Source organism: Rutidosis leptorrhynchoides, chromosome 8 (assembly GCF_046630445.1).
Source record: "Rutidosis leptorrhynchoides isolate AG116_Rl617_1_P2 chromosome 8, CSIRO_AGI_Rlap_v1, whole genome shotgun sequence".
Classification (NCBI taxonomy): domain Eukaryota; kingdom Viridiplantae; phylum Streptophyta; class Magnoliopsida; order Asterales; family Asteraceae; genus Rutidosis; species Rutidosis leptorrhynchoides.
The window spans coordinates 232,871,052-232,889,048 of record NC_092340.1 but is presented as its reverse complement, the minus strand read 5'-3'; the positions used below and the strand labels follow the sequence as shown (position 1 = coordinate 232,889,048).

Below are 17,997 nucleotides of genomic sequence, written 5' to 3'. Positions count from 1 at the left end.
ATATATATATATATATATATATATATATATATATATATATATATATATATATATATATATATATATATATATATATATATATATATATATATATATATAGTTAACATGATATTATGATAAGTAAGTATCTCATTAGGTGTTTTAACAATGAGTTATATACATAAAATTGAGTTTATTGAATTAAGAAACTCGAAACGATATATATAACGATTATCGTTATAACAACGTCTTACTAAATACATATGAATCATAAAAAGATATTGATACACTATGTTTAATCATGAAATGATAAGTAAACATGTCATTAAGTGTATTAACAATGAACTACATATGTAAAAACAAGACTACAAACTTAATGATTTCAAAACGAGACATATATGTAACGATTATCGTTGTAACAACATTTAACTGTATATATATCATATTAAGAAATATTAATACATCATGTTATCATGATAATATAATAACTTAAAATCTAATTTGATATAATAAACAATGGGTTAACTACATTTAACAAGATCGTTAACCGAAAGGTTTCAAAACAACACTTACATGTAACGACTAACGATGACTTAACGACTCTGTTAAAATGTATATACATGTAGTGTTTTAATATGTATTCATACACTTTTGAAAGACTTCAAGACACTTATCAAAATACTTCTACTTAACAAAAATTCTTACAATTACATCCTCGTTCAGTTTCATCAACAATTCTACTCGTATGCACCCGTATTCGTACTCGTACAATACACAGCTTTTAGATGTAGGTACTATTGGTATATACACTCCAATGATAAGCTCTTAGCAGCCCATGTGAGTCATCTAACACATGTGGGAACCATCATTTGGCAACTAGCATGAAATATCTCATAAAATTACAAAAATATTAGTAGTCATTCATGACTTATTTACATGTAAACAAAATTACACATCCTTTATATCTAATCCATATACCAACGACCAAAAACACCTATAAACACTTTGATTCTTCAATTTTCTTCATCTAATTGATCTCTCTCAAGTTCTATCTTCAAGTTCTAAGTGTTCTACATAAATTCTATAAGTTCTAGTTTCATAAAATCAAGAATACTTCCAAGTTTGCTAGCTTACTTCCAATCTTGCAAATTCACTTTGAGTGATCATCCAACCTCAAGAAATCTTTCTTATTTACAGTAAGATATCTTTCTAATATAAGGTAATACTCATATTCAAACTTTGATTCAATTTCTATAACTTTAACAATCTTATTTCGAGTGGAAATCTTACTTGAACTTGTTTTCGTGTCATGATTTTGCTTCAAGAACTTTCATGCCATCCAAGGATCCTTTGAAGCTAGATATATTTTTCTCATTTCCAGTAGGTTCATCCACAAAACCTGAGGTAGTAATGATGTTCATAACATCATTCGATTCATATATATAAAGCTACCTTATTCGAAGGTTTAAACTTGTAATCACTAGAACATAGTTTAGTTAATTCTAAACTTGTTCGCAAACAAAATTAATCCTTCAAACTTGACTTTTAAAATCAACTAAACACATTTTCTATATCTATATGATATGCTAACTTAATGATTTAAAACCTGAAAACACGAAAAATAACGTAAAACCAGATATACGCCGTCGTAGTAACACCGCGGGCTGTTTTGGGTTAGTTAATTAAAAACTATGATAAACTTTGATTCAAAAGTTGTTCTTCTGGGAAAATGATTTTTCTTATGAACATGAAACTATATCCAAAAATCATGGTTAAACTCAAAGTGGAAGTATGTTTTTCAAAATGGTCATCTAGACGTCGTTCTTTCGACTGAAATGACTACCTTTACAAAAATGACTTATAACCTGTATTTCTGTCTAGAAACTTATAATTTTTCTGTTTATATTCATAAACTTAAGTTCAATATGAAACCATATCAACTTGAATCACTCAAAACGGATTTAAAACGAAGAAGTTATGAGTAAAACAAGATTGGATATTTTTACTTGTTGTAGCTACGTGAAAATTTGTAACAAATCTATATTAATCATATCCTAGCTAACTTATATTGTATAATACATATATTCTAATATATTATGTAATCTTGAGATATCATAGACACGTATGCAAATGTTTTGACATATCATATCGACCCATCTATATATATTATTTGGAACAACCATAGACACTCTATATGCAGTAATGTTGGAGTTAGCTATACAGGGTTAAGGTTGATTCCAAAAATATATATACTTTGAGTTGTGATCTAGCCTGAGACGTGTATACACTGGGTCGTGGATTGGGTCAAGATAATATATATCAATTTATTTATGTACATCTAACTATGGACAACTAGTTGTAGGTTACTAACGAGGACAGCTGACATAATAAAATTAAAACATTAAAACGTATTAAAAATGTTGTAAATATATTTTGAACATACTTTAATATATATGTACATATTTTTTATAAGTTCGTGAATCGACCAGTGGCCAAGTCTTACTTCCCGACGAAGTAAAAATCTGTGAAAGTGAGTTATAGTCCCACTTTTAAAATCTAATATTTTTGGGATGAGAATATATGCAGCTTTATAAATGTTTTACAAAATAGACACAAGTACATGAAACTACTTTCTATGGTTGAACGATCAAAGCCGAATATGCCCCTTTTACTTGGTAATCTAAGAATTAGTAAACCAGTCTACTAATTAACGCAAATCCTAAAGATAGATCTATTGGGCCCAACAAATCCCATCCGTTGTAGCGGATGCTTTAGTACTTCGATGTTGTTTTATCATGTCCGATGGATGTCCCAGAATGATAGGGGATATTCTTATATGCATCTTGTTAATGTCGGTTACCAGGTGTTCACCGTATGAATGATTTTTATCTCTATGTATGGGATGTATTGAAATATGAAATCTTGTGGTCTATTATTATGATTTGATAAATATATAGGTTAAACCTATAACTCACCAACATTTTTGTTGACGTTTAAAGCATGTTTATTCTCAGGTGATTATTAAGAGCTTCCGCAGTTGCATACTAAAATAAGGACAAGATTTAGAGTCCATGCTTGTATGATATTGTGTAAAAACTGCATTCAAGAAACTTATTTTTGATGTAATATATTCTTATTGTAAACCATTATATAATGTTCGTGTGTAAACGGTATATTTTAGGTTATCATTATTTGATAATCTACGTAATGCTTTTTAAACCTTTATCGATAAAAGAAAGGTTATGGTTGTTTTAAAATGAATGCAGTCTTTGAAAAACGTCTCATATAGAGGTCAAAAACCTCGCGACGAAATCAATTAATATGGAACGTTTATAATCAATATGAATGGGACATTTCATTTTATGGTGATAAAAATCAAGTCTTCATCATCTCATATGATGAAGATGCATAAACTGGTGTCAAAAGGACAAAGGTTGAAGCTTTATTGTGTTTATGCAATAAAGAGACAACCTTGATGTTCAAAACTTGTAGAATGTTAGCTTTTACTCTTAGTTGTGTGTTTATAGTTGAAACTTGGTCAAAGTGATACTAAAACATCAAAGAGTTGTACACTTGAAGCTTACACGCATCAAGGATGAGAACCGTGATGAGCATCAAGCACCAAGAAACCTACCGGAGCACTTGTTTGCTGTTTTTCGGGGTCTGATCAGAATCCTAGCACTTCTGGAGAATTTATTTTCAGATAGTTCGGTTTGAGTAGATGACTTTCTTTTTAGGACTCGCCTAAATCCGATATATGGTTTAGGATTTATAGCCTTCCGAAAGTCACTACGCCGTTGTAACGACATGCTGAAAATTCTGACCTACTCGCGCTTGAACCGTCGCCACGGTCAAACGACATCGAGTTAGGATCTAAAAATTGGATAACGGTTAGAGGACTCACATACGGAGCCTTGGCCACTGACCACGCATCTTTTCAGTTTGTCTAGAGGTCGTAGAAGCTGTCCGAAGTCAGCCTTTTGTTTCGATCTCTATTCTTATTGAAAACTTACTCTAGCTTTTACGAATGATGATGATGATGATGATGATACTTAAGACTTAATTTATTCACTTTTAAAATTTTGGGGACAATATACTGACTTAGTGACCTTTGACTTAGGTTGACGACCTTTCGGACCGACTTACTACTTGCATACTTTTCATATCGACTTTACCGCACATTCACTATGAGTTATAGCTTCCGTTTTTACTCTAACTATTTTTGAGACTGAGAATACATGCGCTTTTTATGTTTTACATACTAGATACGAGTACTTAAACGTTATATATATGTGTGAGTGATATAACGGCACAAAGATTCCCCTTAGCATGGTAACGTTTAATCATTGGTTTTTAAATCGGTGAACGCGAATATTAGATATGGATCCATAGGGTTTGATATCCCCACTCGCGCTAGTCGCGCTAGCATTTAACGGGTGTTTAATACTTCGAGAACATACGCACTCGCCAAGTGTACTTTTAGGGGGTATTATCAAATTAAGTTAGTTACCGGGTGCCCACGGTTAAGCATATACTTTTCATACTGTTTTGAATACGAAATCTCGTGCTCTACGTTACATTACTGATTAAAAACAAACTATAGCTCACCAACATTCGTGTTGACCTTTTAAGCATGTATTTCTCAGGTACTTAGACGTTATTGCTTCCGCTGTTAGTCTTGCTGTCTTGGTGTTATAGACTTGCTGTTACAGACTCGCTATGTTAGACTTTTGCTGCATTACTTAGAGATGTCTCTATCATGGAACTTTTATTTTGCATTCGCAACTTATGTTATTTTGAATAATGGCTTTGTAATGAACTTTGTGTCACGTTATCTTTTGTAAAATGTTATCTTTTCATGAATGCAAAACTTGTTTTAAAACAGCATGTAGTATTATACCCTGTAATGGACCTGTTGTTGACGATTCGTACATGATGGTTTTGTACGGGGCGTCACAATACCCGTTGCAGAGCCATGGCTAGACCATGTTTTTGGTCATCCCACGCTTCGATACCAGGAAAAGGGGGCCTTGTCCCATGCCACCTAGGTGGCGACGCCGTTGGTGGTTAACCGCTACAAGCGTTCTAATACCTTAGAAAACCAGCTGCGAGCAAGGTGCTGAAGATTGATGGCTAATGATTTCAAGTTTCAACTTTAATTGTCGAAGCTTCTTCACTCAGTTAACCCTTATATACCCAAAAAAAAATTCCTAATTTTATTCTTCACCCAGAACTAGTATGCAAATGCAGTTACACCTTCTTTTTTCCTTAACGACGGTTTTTGCCGGCAAAGCACCACTGTCATCGATGCAGGATGAACTCCGATCACTACTCGAGTTCAAAAAAGGAATCAGTGAAGACCCATTTAGAAAAATCTTAGATTCATGGAACATTTCTACCTCGGATCCAGCTTCTATTTGCCCCAAATTTTACGGCATTTCGTGCGATGAATTAGGGCTTGTTACCGCAATCAATATCGACTGTCTTGACTTATTCAGTGAACTATAAGTTCTTTACTTTATATTCATTAAAAAATTGAGCTTTTCTGGTAATAGATTTTGTGGCAGAATTGTACCAGTTCTTGGATCATGTATTCACTTCAGTATTTAAATTTATGAAGCATCCAATTTTATGGTCTAATTCCTGAAAAAATTAATGATCTTTGTGGGTTAAATTACCTGAATTTGTCTAACAATAATTTCACTGGTGGGTTCCCAAATGGGGTGATTTAGAGGTTTTATTTTCCGTGCTTAAGAATGTACAACATTTTGACTAAGTCATAATCAGTTATGGGTCTTTATCTATGGATATTGGGAATGTACCTAGTGTGGTTAATACTGTTCAATATGTGAATTTTAGTAATAATAAATTAGTTGGTGGTTTTTTAGTGAAGAAGTTTTAATCATGTTTAGGAATTTGCATATTTTGAATTTAAGTGATAATGGTTTAACTGGAAAGTTACCTTCTTTCGAGTTGTTACCCAATCTTGAGGTTTTGTGGTTGGGGAATACTCAGTTGTTTTGCCCGATTCCGGAAGAGCTTTTACAGAGTTCGATTCCTTTAAAAACGCTTGATCTTAGTCGAAACGGGTTTTCAGGTAAATATCTTGACTTTTTGATTAATATTTTATATCTTGTGATGAAATGGTGTGTATGGCTGGTAATGCTTAACAATCTGTGTAATCCTGTAATGGTTACAACCTTTGTTCTTTTTATCATTCATGTGTTTAAATTTTATATATTCAACTTTCAATTGCAGGTTCCATTCTAAATGTCAACTCTACCAGTTTGACTACTTTAAATCTATCATCAAATGAACTATCAGGTTCACTACCACCTTCTTTAGGAAATTGTCAAATTGTTGATTTGAGCAACAATTTACTCTTGGTTGACATCTCGGTTGTACAGAAAAGGGAATCACCGTTACATGTACTAGATTTGGGCTCAAATAAGTTAACGGGGAACTTGCCTAACTTGACCTCAAATTTAAGGGTCTGATCGTTCTTAGCGTAGGAAATAGCTCCTTAAAAGGCTCGGTTCCTCTCTGTAAGTAACTAGAGGGGGGTGAATAGTTACTTGCTATGTTTTTAAGTGAATATGTGTAGTGTATATGTTCGAAATGATAAGTGAAGTAATGTAAAGAACATAGACACAAGGATTTATAGTGGTTCGGGTGGATGTTAACTAATCCACCTTAATCCACTCCTCGATTACACTAATTGGGATTTGTTGCTTCACTAAGCACTTTTCTCCAAACCCGGTGGAGATCCGATTTACAAGTCTTCAACTTCTTTGGTAGACAACAAACCTAATCTTTCTATCCCTTTGAAAGATCAACTCCAACCTAGATCAACTTGACTTCACCTTGGACAAGTATTAATCTCCAAATAAGATTAATCAACTTCCTAAGTCCCTTTAAGGAAGTAGATCACTAAGCTAGCCTATGCTTCTACTAATTGAAGTTACAAGACTTATACACTTTGCAATGATGATCCTATGACAATTCTAGGACATACATTACATTAAGTAAACTCACAAGATAAATGATTTTGATTAGTAAGTTTACAAGAACCCAATTCTATATCTATGAGATCATAGAATCTTCTCTTGCTTGATCACATTTGAGTAGTAATTGATGCACTTGTGATCACTGGAAATAAGCCTTTGAAATATGCAAGAGGGTCTGCTTCAAATGCTCTTAAATGTTTGACTTTTATAGTGAGATTCAAAAAGTAGCAGTTGACACACGATTGCCGTCACGGTCGACCGTGGTGCGACTGTGCGTGCTCCAGTCCAAATTTAGTATCCATTTTATAGCCGTTTGACTCAAATTTGAACATCACATTTTGGCACCTTTATTCCTTCTAGCACCTACAAAAGAAACCAAACATCCTATACAAGTACTATATGCATTAAGTGTGTGAGATTTGGTCTTAATGCATGAAACTGACTAATCATTCCAAAAGTGGCAAACCCAACATTCTTGGAGAAGTGTCTTGATTGATATTTTGGGAAATCTCAGTTTGATCAAGACTTAGTTAGTCACTTTAATGCCCTTGGTTCAATTCTAAAGACTAGTCACTATGTCATTAACTTACTAGTTTCAATTAATCACAAGTCATGTTCTTTTTTAAGTTTAGTTAGAGATTAATTGAATAATGTCTCTATAAGATAATCATGAAGTATGTAGAGACATCAAAGTTAAGTCATAAGCAATCACCCTTAGTTACTTAGACTAGACCAAATAGACAATTGACTATACTTTCATTATGAACCATTTTACACTTAATCTATTGGAGTAGGTTAGTCATTTGAATCCTAACTAATGAGCACATAGTAAACATATTAATCAAGTTGACAAGTTTATGAGTATTAACCATATTGACAAGTAGCAAGTAATACTCACATAGCAAGAGATAGTTATTCTAGGATCAATCATATAGATACTTGCACAACTTATAATTCAAGCACTTAATAAGTTTAATTTGCAATATAACATATTGCTTGATTAATGTGTAAGCACACATTAATGTCCAACACATGCACAAGGGAAGAGCAATCTCTAGTTGAGACTTGGTGACCATCTTAAATGTATCTAAGTGTGTTTTAGGATTACAAGTCATTACGAGTTAATCTTGAGAGCATTGTTCCTCATTTAGCCTTAATTAATCACTAAGTCATTTCTAATAGCAATCATTTTTCTAGTGACATTGGCTTAAGTGTGTTGGTACTTGATGATCATACTAAGGATATCTAGATAAGAATTAAGATCACAAGTTGTTGATTAACACTTATGTGTTATGCCTAATCTTGGTTAATTTGTCATTAAGATGTCATTAGGCGTAATTAATCACAATTAGTGTTTTTATGACCAAAACTCATTTGAGTATGGAGAAGGCATCTATTCTAAGCATGTTGAGAAAGGTTTCATGAATTATAGATGTCGGGAACTAGTCAAACATTATTTGGTTGAAAATGGTAACAGAGAAAACTGCGGTCGCACTACGGTTGACCGTGGTGGCGATCGTGCAACTTCTTTTCACAAAACTGCATTGCAATTCAGTTTGGGGTTTCACGGTTGACTAAGCGGTCGACCGTACCTCGACCATGTGTTTAGCCGAACTGTTAATTTCGTTCTTTAACCTATGTTTGACTTGGTCGTTTGCAAGATAAAGTATGGATTAGTGACCTTGCGTGTTTTATGTTAAGATGTCAGTCATTACTTATGCATATGTATATGTCATCATCAAAACATATTCTTTGGTTAATCATACTTTGGTTAATCATACTTAAGTTTATCTTTTAGTGCATTAACCCACATTCTGTAGTGACCCGAACTTTTCCATGTTTATATATATTAATTAAGATTGATATTTACATGACTAAATGTTTCCAACGTGTTAAGCAATCAAACTTGTTAAGACTTGATTAAATGAAATAAGTTTCATATAAACAATTGATCACCCAAGTTGACCGGCGATTCACGAACGTTACAAATTTGTAAAAACTACATGTTGTAGTATATATAGACATATACATATGGTTGACATGAGATTATGATGAGTAAGTATCTCACTAAGTATATTAACAATGTGTGATATACATAAGAAATGAGATTACTAAGTTAAGAAACTCGAAATGATATATATAACGATTATCGTTATGATAACGTCTACTAAATACATATGTATCATATTAAGATATTGATACACTATATTTAACATGAGAAAATGATATTTAAATATATCATTAAGTGTGTTAACAATGAACTACATATGTAAAAACAAGACTACTAACTCAAGAATTACGAAACGAGACTTATATGTAACGATTATCGTTGTAACGATATTTTAATGTATATATCATATTAAGAGATATTCATACATCATAATATCATGATAACATAATAATTTAACATCTCATTTGATATAATAAACATTGGGTTAACAACATTAATTGAGATCGTTAACTTAAAGGTTTCAAAACAACACTTACATGTAACGACTAACGAAGACTTAACGACTCCATTAGAATGTATATACATGTTGTGTTTTGATATGTATTCTTACACTTTTGAAAGACTTCAAGACACATATCAAAGTACTTCTACTTAACAAAAATGCTTACAATTACATCCTCGTTCAGTTTCATCAACAAATCTACTCGTATGCACCCGTATTCATACTCGTACAATACACAGCTTTTAGATGTATGTACTATTGGTATATACACTCCAATGATTAGCTATTAGCAGCCCATTTGAGTCACCTAACACATGTGGGAACCATCATTTGGCAACTAGCATGAAATATCTCATAAAATTACAAAAATATTAGTAATAATTCATGACTTATTTACATGAAAACAAAATTACATATCCTTTATATCTAATCCATATACCAACGACCAAAAACACCTAAAAACACTTTCATTCTTCAATTTTCTTCATCTAATTGATCTCTCTCAAGTTCCATCTTCAAGTTCTAAGTGTTCTTCATAAATTCCATAAGTATAGTTTCATAAAAATCAAGAATACTTCCAAGTTTGCAAGTCTACTTCCAAGCTTTCTAATCCATTCCAAGTAATCATATAAGATCAAGGAATCTTTGTTATTTACAGTAGGTTATATTTCTAATTCAAGGTAATATTCATATTCAAACTTTGATTCAATTTCTACAACTATAACAATCTTATTTCGAGTGAAAATCTTACTTGAACTGTTTTCGTGTCATGATTCTGCTTCAAGAACTTTCAAGCCATCCAAGGATCCTATAAAGCTAGATCCATTTTTCTCATTTCCAGTAATTTTATCCAGAAAACTAGAGGTAGTAATAATGTTCATAACATCATTCGATTCATACATATAAAGCTATCTTATTCGAAGGTTTAAACTTGTAATCACTAGAACATAGTTTAGTTAATTCTAAACTTGTTCGCAAACAAAAGTTAATCCTTCTAACTTGACTTTTAAAATCAACTAAACAAATTTTTTATATCTATATGATATGCTAACTTAATGATTTAAAACCTGGAAACACGATGAACACCATAAAATCGGATATACGCCGTCGTAGTGAAACCGGGGGCTGTTTTGGTTTGGATAATTAAAAACTATGATAAACTTTGAATTAAAAGTTGTTCTTCTGGGAAAATGATTTTTCATATGAATATGAAACTATATCCAAAAATGTTGGTTAAACTCAAAGTGAAAGTATGTTTTTCAAAATGGTCATCAAGATGTCGTTCTTTCGACGGAAATGACTACCTCTTTAGTAATTGACATGTAACTTAAATTTCCAACTATAAACCTATACTTTTTCTATTTGGATTCTTAAATTAAAGTTCAATATGAAACCATAGCAATTTGATTCACTCAAAATGGATTTAAAATGAAGAAGTTATGGGTAAAACAAGATTGGATATTTTTGATCTTTTTAGCTACGGGAAATGTTTAACAAATCTATACAAATCATATCCTAGCTAACTTATATTGTATTATACATGTATTCTAATATATTATGTAATCTTGGGATACCATATACACGTATGCAAATGTTTTGACATATCATATCGACCCATGTATATATATTATTTGGAACAACCATAGACACTCTATATGCAGTAATGTTGGAGTTAGCTATACAGGGTTGAGGTTGATTCCAAAAATATATATACTTTGAGTTGTGATCTAGCCTGAGATGTATATATACTGGGTCGTAGATTGATTCAAGATAATATATTTCAATTTATTTCTGTACATCTAACTGTGGACAACTAGTTGTAGGTTATTAACGAGGACAGCTGACTTAATACACTCAAATCTTTAAAACATAATAAAAATGGTTGTAATTATATTTTGATCATACTTTGATATATATGTACATATTTGTATAGGTTCGTGAATCGATCCGTGGCCAAGTCTTATTTCTGAGGAAGGAAATATCTGTGAAAGTGAGTTATAGTCCCACTTTTAAAATCTAATATTTTGGGATGAGAATACATGCAGTTTTATAAATGTTTTACGAAATAGACACAAGTAATTGAAACTAAATTATATGGGTGAATGATTGAAGCCGAATATGCCCCTTTTACTTGGTAACCTAAGAATTAGTAAACCGATCTACTAATTGACGCGAATCCTAAAGATAGATCTATTGGGCCTAACAAACCCCATCCAAAGTACCGGATGCTTTAGTACTTTGAAATTTATATCATATCCGAAGGGTGTCCCGGAATGATGAGGATATTCTTATATATGCATCTTGTTAATGTCGGTTACCAGGTATTCACCATATGAATGATTTTTATCTCTATGTATTGGATGTGTATTGAAATATGAAATCTTGTGGTTTATTGTTACGATTTGATATATATAGGTTAAGCCTATAACTCACCAACATTTTTGTTGACGTTTAAAGCATGTTTATTCTCAGGTGAATACTAAGAGCTTCCGCTGTTGCATACTAAAATAAGGACAAGATTTGGAGTCCATGTTTGTATGATATTGTGTAAAAACTGCATTCAAGAAACATATATCGATGTAATATATTTCTATGGTAAACCATTATCTAATGGTCATGTGTAAACAGTATATTTTAGATTATCATTATTTGATAATCTACGTAATGCTTTTAAAACCTTTATTGATAAAATAAAGGTTATGGTTGTTTTAAAAATGAATGCAGTCTTTGAAAAACGTCTCATATAGAGGTCAAAACCTCACAACGAAATCAATTAATATGGAACGTTTATAATCAATATGAACGGGACATTTCAGTTGGTATCCGAGCGTTGGTCTTAGAGAACCAGAAAATTTGCATTAGTGTGTCTTATCGAGTTTGTTAAGATGCATTAGTGAGTCTGGACTTCGACCGTGTTTTCTTTAAAAATGATTGCTTAACATTTTTGTTGGAAACTATATATTATTAACATGTAAATATTATGTGATATATTAAGCTCTTAACATGTTTGATATTGTGTGATAGATGTCTACCTCTAGCACAAATCCCATTGACTCACCTAATAATAACGAAGAGTCGAATATATATTGGCAAGAATCACAAGTTCCCGAAGAACCGGAAGAAGAGGAAACGGAACCGGAAGAAGAGGAACCGGAAGAAGAGGAACCGGAAGAAGAGGAACCGGAAGACGAGGAACCGGAAGAAGAAGAGGTACCGAAGGGGGGAATAGTAGGAACCACAGAAAATCGGTCAAATAAAAGAAAATCCTCAACCAATGGACCAAAGTTAATAATGGTCAATGGTGTTTCCGCTAAGGAAGCAAAATATTGGGAAAATTACCAATTTTCCGATGAATCGGATCCTGATGAGGATTCCGATGATGTTATAGAAATTACCCCGACCCAATTTAATGAGGCAAAAGAAAATAATAAGGGAAAAGGCATCAAAATAGAGAAATCTGATTCCGACCCCGATGAACTTTATATGTACCGTCAACACCCGTATTTTCAATATCGTGACAATAACTCGGGAACCTCTAAACCACCAGGTTTTTCTAAACCAATGTGGAAAATGACGGCTCGTATTAGAGGAACATCATATATCCCTAGAAAATTAGGAAAAAGAACCAAGTCCGAAGAAGAAGAAACCAGTGATTCAGATTAGAGGGGTGTGAGCATGTTGTGTAATAAATGTATTGTAGTGTGCTTGTACTTTTATGTTCTATGTAAAAATTGCTTGTATTGTTTGTTATTACGAATCTAATCCTTGTCTATTTTACAGTATAAAAACAAAATGGACGTTAAGGGTAGACAACCGAATATTTTAGAAGACCTACCAGAGGATATGATTGAGGAAATCTTGTCTAGAGTCGGTCAGAATTCATCAGCACATTTAGTTATGGCGAAATTAACTTGTCAAACATTTGAAAGACTTTCCAGAAATACCTTAGTTTATAAAAGGCTTTGCTTTGATAGGTGGGGTATATCACATTGGGGAGACTTTAAGTTACGCCGTGTTTTCTTTAAAGCGTTAAATGCGGGGAACCCAAATGCAATTTTACGCTACGGGTTAAGAACCTATTTTGACTCAACATATCCCAATATCGGATTTCGTGAATTAGAAAGAGCTTCTAACATGCAACATAAAGAAGCATGTTATGCTTACGGGTTAGTGATGTTCGCTTCTTACCAAAGTGAGAAAAAGAACATCGGATTGCAGCTTTTAAATAAAACTTTTCCACAAGTGACGAATTCAGTAGTTGGGGTGAGAAACAAGGTTTTTAGATTATTACGGGGCTGTTGGACATTACGAAACCCTCGTTCTTTTGACGACATTACAACATGCTGCCTAGCCAATGGTTATAACGGTTATTTTTCACAAGACCAAGGATGGGAAGTCGTCTTAGTAAAACCAGAATGCATGACTTATCTCTGGACTTATGAATTACGTGTCTTTATTTTCTTTGCTGAACAACTTGCGTATTAACTAGATTTATCTTCAAAACTGTCCTGTATCATAGTGTACTATATTTCATGTTATATGTAATATAGCGAAGTTGTAAGTTTGAAGAATATTTGTATGTGATATATTATTATAATCAGTTTTTCATATGGAATTGTAGTAGTTGAATTGTATATTAGCTACTAAGTATGAACTTAACGGGTAGGTAGTACCCGAATTTAAACTTATAAAACGCTAATATGAAGAAAAAGCTTTTATAAATGAGTTCATATTATGCTACGAGATACTACTGACTACTCTTAATATTATGTATGATTAACTTGTTTCATTTGACTATTTTGAAGGAAATGGCACCGACTACTCGACACACCTTGAATATGAGCGAAGAGGAATTTCGTGCCTTTCTTGCTTCAAACATAGCCACAGTACAGGCCGCGCTACATACCAACATTAACTCTGAATCTAGCAATACAGCTAACGGCGCAAGAAATCGTGTAGGATGCTCGTACAAGGAATTCATTGCCTGCAAACCTTCAGAATTTGATGGGACCGAAGGACCAATCGGATTGAAACGGTGGACCGAGAAAGTTGAATCGGTGTTTGGGTAAGTAAGTGTGCTAAAGGAGACAAAGTGAAGTACGGTACGCATACCTTCATAGGTAATGCGTTAACATGGTAGAATACATATCTAGAGCAAGTGGGACAAGATGCTGCTTACGCGCTACCGTGGTCAGCATTCAAGCACTTGATGAACGAGAAGTACCGTCCCAGAACCGAGGTCAATAAGCTCAAGTCAAAACTTAGAGGGTTACGAACACAGGGATTCGATATTACTTCCTACGAAAGATGATTCACAGAATTGTGCCTATTGTGTCTGAGAGCATTCGAAGATGAGGAAGAGAAGATCGACGCGTTTGTGAAAGGGTTACCGGAGAGAATCCAAGAAGATATAAGTTCACACGAGCCTGCCTCCATACAAAAGGCATGTAGAATGGCTCACAAACTAGTGAACTAGATTGAGGGAAGAATTAAAGAACAGGCAGCCGAAGAGGCCAACGTGAAGCTAGTCAAAAGAAAGTGGGAGGAAAATGGTGATAAGAGTCACCAATACAACAACAACTATCCCAACAATCGTGATAATGCTAAAAACGAACATATATTTCATAGCATTATTCCCCAAGAAGGACAAGCTTTTAGTTGCAATTGTTCTATTTAAAAGTGATATTCGTTTAAATAATAAAAGGTGAAGACAAAAGACAGATTCGACGAATTGAAGACGCAAACGACCAAAAAGCTCAAAAGTACAAAATACAATCAAAGAGGTTCCAATTATTGATAAGAAACGTCTCGAAATTACAAGAGTACAAGATTCAAAACACAAAGTACAAGATATTAAATTGTACGCAAGGACGTTCGAAAATCCGGAACCGGGACATGAGTCAACTCTCAACGCTCGACGCAATGGACTAAAAATTACGAGTCAACTATGCACATAAATATAATATAATATATAATTAATTCTTAAAATTAATATATATATTATAATATATTTATAAATCGTCGGTAAGAAAGAAGCCAAAGGAGGGTGAGCTGTATTTTCAAACTCCGCGACTCACGGAGTTTGAAGGCAAAAGTTGCCACGAGTAGCGGAGTACCCCTGAACTCAATTCCCTATAAAGGCAACCGAATTCTGATCATTTTCAATATCCAAAAATCTATCTCTCTCTCAATATATACGTAAATATATATATATATATATATATATATATATATATATATATATATATATAATTTATATTTTAATTTTAATTTTAATTTTAAATCCTAATAATAAGGGTATGTTAGCAAATGTTGTAAGTGTGTAAGTCGAAATTCTGTCCGTGTAACGCTACGCTATTTTTAATCATTGTAAGTTATGTTCAACCTTTTTAATTTAATGTCTCGTAGCTAAGTTATTATTACGCTTATTTAATCCAAAGTAATCATGATGTTGGGCTAATTACTAAAATTGGGTAATTGGATTTTGTACCATAATTTGGGTTTGGACAAAAGAACGACACTTGTGGAAATTAGACTATGGGCTATTAATGGGCTTTATATTTGTTTAACTAAATGATAGTTTGTTAATGTTAATATAAAGATTTACAATTGGGCGTCCCTATAAATTACCATGTACACTCGATCGGACACGATGGGCGGGGTATTTATATGTACGAATAATCGTTCATTTAACCGGACACGGGAATGGATTAATAGCCACTAGAATAATTAAAACAGGGGTGAAATTATGTACAAGGACACTTGGTATAATTGATAACAAAATATTAAAACCTTGGTTTACACGCAGTCGATAACCTGGTGTATTCATTAAACAAAGTATTAAAACCTTGTTACAATTCGAATCCCCAATTAGTTGGAATATTTAACTTCGTGTATAAGGATAATTTGTCTAGGACACTCGCACTTTATATTTATGACTGATGGACTGTTATGGACAAAAACCAGACGGACATATTAAATAATCCAGGACAAAGGACAATTAACCCATGGGCATAAAACTAAAATTAACACGTCAAACATCATGGTTACGGAAGTTTAAATAAGCATAATTCTTTTATTTCATATTTAATTTCCTTTATTTTATATTTAATTGCACTTCTAATTATCGCATTTTTATTGTTATTGTATTTAATTGCACTTTTAATTATCGTACTTTTTAATTATCGCAAGTTTATTTTATCACACTTTTATTATTCGCAATTTCATTATCGTTATTTACTTTACGCTTTAAATTAAGTCTTGTATTTATTTATTATTTTACATTTGGTTTTAACTGCGACTAAAGTTTTAAAATCGACAAACCGGTCATTAAACGGTAAAAACCCCCCTTTATAATAATAATATTACTTATATATATATTTGTATTTTTATAAATTTAAACTAATATAGCGTTAAGCTTTGTGAAAAAGATTCCCTTTGGAACGAACCGGACTTACTAAAAACTACACTACTGTACGATTAGGTACACTGCCTATAAGTGTTGTAGCAAGGTTTAAGTATATCCATTCTCTAAATAACTAAATATCTTGTGTAAAATTGTATCGTATTAGTATTTTCTTGTAAAATTTAATAGTATTTTATACCCCTTAGCTTTAACTATCAAATCGCAACATCAATCCCAACTACAACAAATGGCACAACAACAACAACAACTACAACAATCATCCCAACAACAATAACAACCGCAACAACAACAACAACAACAACAACAATCAGAAGCAGCTATGCCAAAGGTGTGAAAAGTATCACTTGGGGTTCTGCACCAAATTTTGCAACAAGTGTAAAAGAAATGGTCATAGCGAGGCGAAGTGTGAGGTCTACGGACCAGGGGTTAACAGAACGAAAGGAACAAATGGTGTCGGAACGAGTAATGGCGGAGCAAGTAGTGTCGGAGCAAGTTATGCCAATGTAGTTTGTTATAAATGTGAAAAACCGGGCCACATTATTAGAAATTGCCCGAACCAGGAGAACACGAATGGACAAGGCTGCAGAAGAGTTTTCAATATTAATGCGGCAGAGGCACAGGAAGACCCGAAACTTGTTACGGGTACGTTTCTTATTGACAATAAATCTGCTTACGTTTTATTTGATTCGGGTGCAGATAGAAGCTATATGAGTAGAGATTTTTGTGCTAAATTAAGTTGTCCATTGACGTCGTTGGATAGTAAATTTTTACTCAAATTAGCAAATGGTAAATTAATTTCAGCAGATTATATATGCCCGAATCGAGAAATTAAACTGGGTAGCGAAATATTTAAGATTGATTTAATACCAGTAGAGTTAGGGAGTTTTGATGTAATAGTTGGCATGGACTGGCTGAAGGAGATGAAAGCAGAGATCGTATGTTACAAAAATGCAATTCGCATTGTACGAGAAGAAGGAGAACCCTTAATGGTGTGCGGAGAAAAGGGCAACACGAAGCTACATCTTATTAGTAATTTGAAGGCATAAAAACTAATAAGAAAAGGTTGCTATGCTGTTCTAGCACACGTCGAGAAAGTACAAACTGAAGAAAAGAGCATCAATGATGTTCCCGT

General features: G+C 33.1%; 1 pseudogene; it reads left to right on the top strand.

Annotated features, from left to right (window-relative positions):
- Positions 1-5,217: 5,217 nt before the first annotated feature.
- LOC139864034 (probable inactive receptor kinase At5g10020) overlaps positions 5,218-17,997 on the top strand; it is a 73,294-nt pseudogene continuing 60,514 nt past the window's right edge.